Here is a 5,890-nt window from a genome sequence, read left to right on the forward strand (position 1 = left end):
CCTTTCCCTCCTTTCCATCCTTTCCCTCCTTTTCCTTCTTTCCGTCTGTCGCTTACGATAATTTAGCCTTAAAAACAAAGCGTTTCTAGGTAGCACTAATTGCTGAATAGCTACGTTATGCAACGCGCCAGCGATGCGCGCTTTTTCAACGATTTTATGGAAAACATAGGCTAAGAAGAAAATGCTGCTCGACGACGGTCAGCATTTTTAGAGTAAAAATTCAATTGAAAAAATTAATGAAGGCATCATTTGCCAAGAGCCAGTTGGTGCGTTTATTATTGTGCTTAAGTCGGCGTGTACTGTGCCTGTCTTGGGCTGCAGCTCCGAAAGACACTTTCGTGTGCGCGACAAATGGTGGCTCCAGAGAGGATGCATCAACCAACGGATCGGCAAGTAGTCCCTCATTTCCTTCCTTTCCCTCCTTTCTCGCCTTTCCATCCTTTCCCTCCTCATTCCTTTCCCTCCTTTTCCTTCTTTCCGTCTGTCGCTTACGATAATTTAGCCTTAAAAACAAAGCGTTGCTAGGTAGCAATACTTGCTGAATAGCTACGTTATGCAACGCGCCAGCGATTAAGCGATTAGTGGCTCCAGAGAGGATGCATTAACCAACGGATCGGCAAGTAGTGAAATTAATTTAGAAAACATAAATAGGCTGCAAAAGCATCTGAAAGGTTAAGCACTTCGTGCAGTTAGCGTATCAATGCTTAACCCAGAAAACCGTTGCGCTCGTAATAACCAGGCTCGACAAAATGGTCGGGAACCCTGAAAGCATTTACAAGTCTTTACTGCTAGAATTACTAGTGATAAAACATATAACGACAGATAATCCTTCAGCATTTTTAGAATTTTCCAACGCTTTGCGCAATCTCATTGACAACATGGTGTTGTTGAAGCAAGAAGGATTTTTGAATGACCAAAGGCTGCTAAACGATTTAACATCAAGGTTTTCAACCGAACTTCGGAACGAAAGGTTCCCAGATAGCAAAGCCGAAGGCCTTTGTATGGGAGCCATCGCGCTGATCAAGGCTCACTTTTTCGCGCGCATAAAGCAAAATGTGCGCGAAGGCGAAAAAAAACCCGAAAGCGCTTCGTGTCCTCTCTCGTGTTTCTAGTTTTATTCTCTCTCGCATGTCCCAGTTTTTCGACCCCAGACTCTCTCCCAGTTTTTCGGATTGAAATGAGAATTCACTCTCTTGATTTGGTTGCGGCAGTCTAGCTGCTTCACACTCTTTATTCTCTTCTTTTTGCAGTTCCCACAAGAAGATTCACACATGTGTTCTCACATACTTACATACACACACACGGTGGTTGGAAGCCTGGCGCGGCTGTTTCCAATTCTGTCTTTTCTTCTTCCCTCTTCACACCGCGCTGGAGCCCGTGGTGGTGCGCGTGTTCAGCCTGCTTGGTTCAGGAAAGATGTCATCAGATTTGGCGCGCCTCAACCGCGGTGTTGTATGAAGGCTGTTGATGAAAGTACACAATTAATAGACACACTTTGTTAAAAAGATTACACTTGATTTAAAGATGTGACAAACTTACCTTTGTGCTTGAGGATCAATTGAAACTCTAACGCCTGTGCACACAGTGTCACACTTTTTAAGTAGTTTGAGGAACAGCTAGCGGTAGCAGCACACATCTGAAACTTGTAATGTGCAAAACATTGCATATTAGAATAATATTAGAATTAGAATAAATGTCACATAGCACTAGACACTTAGAAAAGGACACTTACCCAAACAATTAGATGATAAAAATTCGTCCTCCGATGAAGCAGAAAGAACACCGCGGATGGCGCAGTATGGAAAGTGTTTCACGCAGGAAAAATAGTTCACGCAGCACACAAACACACACTCTCACATCCACGGTTCAGAGCACACTGAAGTCGCTCTTTGGCTTGGATGGAAAAGAGCAAACACCCTGATGAGTGCGATGGAAGAAAATGACGTGTGTTCAACAGGGATGGGTAGAATCCAACATACGAAGTGTGCAGGAGAATTCTCTTCGTGTGGCAAGAGAGAATTGACTAACACCCTGATGAGCGAGAACGCAACAAACGTTGTGGAATGTAGAAACGGGATAGGAATAGTAAGCGAAGGCAGTTTTTGGACATGAGGGGGTTGAAACTGGGAGAAAAAAGCTTCGGTTGCTACTTGGGTTGAACGAGAATCGAACCGTTCGAACAGTTCGGTAAAGTGCACGAACGAACGAGATTCTTAACAAAAAACGACCAGGACTTTTGGAAGAAACTGACTACACCGAACGCGTTGCATTAACCAACGGATCGGCAAGTAGTGAAATTAATTTAGAAAACATAAATAGGCTGCAAAAGCATCTGAAAGGTTAAGCACTTCGTGCAGTTAGCGTATCAATGCTTAACCCAGAAAACCGTTGCGCTCGTAATAACCAGGCTCGACAAAATGGTCGGGAACCCTGAAAGCATTTACAAGTCTTTACTGCTAGAATTACTAGTGATAAAACATATAACGACAGATAATCCTTCAGCATTTTTAGAATTTTCCAACGCTTTGCGCAATCTCATTGACAACATGGTGTTGTTGAAGCAAGAAGGATTTTTGAATGACCAAAGGCTGCTAAACGATTTAACATCAAGGTTTTCAACCGAACTTCGGAACGAAAGGTTCCCAGATAGCAAAGCCGAAGGCCTTTGTATGGGAGCCATCGCGCTGATCAAGGCTCACTTTTTCGCGCGCATAAAGCAAAATGTGCGCGAAGGCGAAAAAAAACCCGAAAGCGCTTCGTGTCCTCTCTCGTGTTTCTAGTTTTATTCTCTCTCGCATGTCCCAGTTTTTCGACCCCAGACTCTCTCCCAGTTTTTCGGATTGAAATGAGAATTCACTCTCTTGATTTGGTTGCGGCAGTCTAGCTGCTTCACACTCTTTATTCTCTTCTTTTTGCAGTTCCCACAAGAAGATTCACACATGTGTTCTCACATACTTACATACACACACACGGTGGTTGGAAGCCTGGCGCGGCTGTTTCCAATTCTGTCTTTTCTTCTTCCCTCTTCACACCGCGCTGGAGCCCGTGGTGGTGCGCGTGTTCAGCCTGCTTGGTTCAGGAAAGATGTCATCAGATTTGGCGCGCCTCAACCGCGGTGTTGTATGAAGGCTGTTGATGAAAGTACACAATTAATAGACACACTTTGTTAAAAAGATTACACTTGATTTAAAGATGTGACAAACTTACCTTTGTGCTTGAGGATCAATTGAAACTCTAACGCCTGTGCACACAGTGTCACACTTTTTAAGTAGTTTGAGGAACAGCTAGCGGTAGCAGCACACATCTGAAACTTGTAATGTGCAAAACATTGCATATTAGAATAATATTAGAATTAGAATAAATGTCACATAGCACTAGACACTTAGAAAAGGACACTTACCCAAACAATTAGATGATAAAAATTCGTCCTCCGATGAAGCAGAAAGAACACCGCGGATGGCGCAGTATGGAAAGTGTTTCACGCAGGAAAAATAGTTCACGCAGCACACAAACACACACTCTCACATCCACGGTTCAGAGCACACTGAAGTCGCTCTTTGGCTTGGATGGAAAAGAGCAAACACCCTGATGAGTGCGATGGAAGAAAATGACGTGTGTTCAACAGGGATGGGTAGAATCCAACATACGAAGTGTGCAGGAGAATTCTCTTCGTGTGGCAAGAGAGAATTGACTAACACCCTGATGAGCGAGAACGCAACAAACGTTGTGGAATGTAGAAACGGGATAGGAATAGTAAGCGAAGGCAGTTTTTGGACATGAGGGGGTTGAAACTGGGAGAAAAAAGCTTCGGTTGCTACTTGGGTTGAACGAGAATCGAACCGTTCGAACAGTTCGGTAAAGTGCACGAACGAACGAGATTCTTAACAAAAAACGACCAGGACTTTTGGAAGAAACTGACTACACCGAACGCGTTCGAACGTTCCGTTCATTGTTCGACGACACACATAAATGTGGTAATGAAACGTGCAAAATCATATTGCTTTCTCGCTCTTTCTCGCACCGTGCGAACGGGTCGTCAGAGATCAAAATGTACCCTGTTGGTGTTGAAATCGTACCCATACAACTCAATTCCTCGAACGCCGTCGAATTTGTCAGGCAGTGTTCGATACGTGTGCTGCAAGGTGTTATAAATGACAAGGTGAAGTTGTTCAGAGCAAAATGACATTTCTCGACTTGACATTTCTCTTCCGGGGGCTACGGTATAAAAATCGGGGAGGGCTGGTGCGGGGTAATGAAATTTGTATGCAGAGAGTGACAGATGTCCCCCACAATGTCGCCCAGCAAAAGCGATAAAAATCAACCTTCTAAATACATTATCCTTGGTGTGCTGTTGGTTTGGAAATCGTATCTATACGACTGAATTCATCGAACGCGTTCGAACTGGTGCTCGATCTGTGTTCTGTTGGTGTGTAAATCGTACCTACACAACTGAATTCATCGAACGCGTTCGAACTGGCTCATTTGTGTTCGATCTGTGCTCTGTTGGTGTGGAAATTATACATATACAATTCAATAGATCGATCCCGTTCAAACGGATTATTCATTATTCGCGAATGAACTGAACTGGAATTGCGCTCATCATGTTGATCCATATTTAAGTAGTTTTTTTTTATAGAATCCTTGAGTGTGTATAAGGCATAGGGTACAATATATGCTGGAGGCATCTATGCTCGTATTAGTTTTATACATGCTAGTTTTTGGTCGGTTTTTCGATAGCTAGCCAGACAGCAGATGGGCCGAGTCTTTAATGTTTTTAAATTATTGGTGTCAACCGCAGAATGAGTACTTCTTTGGCTACAGTATGCGTCTATGGCGGGTAAATGAAAAAGATAACGAGCGTTCTTTGTAAATAAACACCCCATGAAAAAAAGAACGAAAGAATCGTCGTTCACGTACGGTTCTTTTTGGTGAGCGAACTAGTTCGTTCGCGTTCGGTGAAAAGAATCGTTTTGCCCATGCCTAGTTGAAACACACGATAAGTACGAAACAAGATAACAAGAATCTTACGCTACAAGACCTAGCAGAATGGCTGAAACCCTCTGAAGAACTAGCCATTATGCGGCCACGAACGAAGGAGTATCCAAGCAAGAAAGGTCGAAACATCAAAATATACAGCATTGTCACAAAGGGCCAGAAAAGGAAACAATATGTATAATTTGTGGATTTCCTCACGAAACCACTCGTTGCAGGCAATTGAACGGTAAGACACCCAATATAAAATTAACTCTTTTTATTCGGCATAGAATTTGCACCAATTGCTGCAAGTACAGCAACCATAACACCAAAAACTGTCGCCTATCAGCACAATGTAGTGTGGTACGGTTACGGCAAAAGGCATCATAGTATCTGTTGTGTACTGGATTGCCAAACTACGATGAGTTTCAATCGATAGGTTTATTCAAACTGAACGTGTTATTTGCATTCCCTACTTTTTATAGTTCAGAATGTAACAACGTGAACTATGATCAATTAATAATTATTACATGAAAATGTTATGATTGCAATGTGTGCTATGATCCAACATCTCCCCCCTTATAACCGCAGGACTCCACACAGCATAACACGGAGCGCAACATAACAACTGACAGCTGCTTAACGCTTCAGCAAACGCTGTATTGCCGGTACCATGTTATGAATATCCGTAGCAGGCCGCTCATTTCTCATTGGAAAGCTACCAACCTGTACCGACAGTTAATGAAACGCTTTACCTCCTTTCCCAAGCGTTTTCTTACGCGTTTGGCAGCAGTCAGTTGTTATGTTGCGCTCCGTGTTATGCTGTGTGGAGTCCTGCGGTAACTGAATGATCCAACATCTCTCCCCTTAATTGGTACTTCTGGAATGAATTGAGTGTTCGGTAGCTGTTTGGTAG

The 5,890-nt window shown here is 43.2% G+C and overlaps 2 long non-coding RNA genes across 2 annotated transcripts; both read right to left on the reverse strand.

Moving 5' to 3' along the window:
* Positions 1 to 1,197: 1,197 nt before the first annotated feature.
* LOC133391451 (uncharacterized) lies at positions 1,198 to 2,219 on the reverse strand. The gene is made up of 2 exons (XR_009764944.1): positions 1,540 to 2,219; positions 1,198 to 1,461 (listed from the first exon to the last, which is right to left on the reverse strand). It is a non-coding gene; the product is annotated as an uncharacterized LOC133391451 (long non-coding RNA).
* A 646-nt stretch (positions 2,220 to 2,865) lies between these two features.
* On the reverse strand, positions 2,866 to 3,887 carry LOC133391475 (uncharacterized). The gene is made up of 2 exons (XR_009764973.1): positions 3,208 to 3,887; positions 2,866 to 3,129 (listed from the first exon to the last, which is right to left on the reverse strand). It is a non-coding gene; the product is annotated as an uncharacterized LOC133391475 (long non-coding RNA).
* Positions 3,888 to 5,890: the final 2,003 nt, after the last annotated feature.

This window comes from Anopheles gambiae, chromosome 2 (genome assembly GCF_943734735.2).
Source record: "Anopheles gambiae chromosome 2, idAnoGambNW_F1_1, whole genome shotgun sequence".
Taxonomy (NCBI): Eukaryota; Metazoa; Arthropoda; class Insecta; order Diptera; family Culicidae; genus Anopheles; species Anopheles gambiae.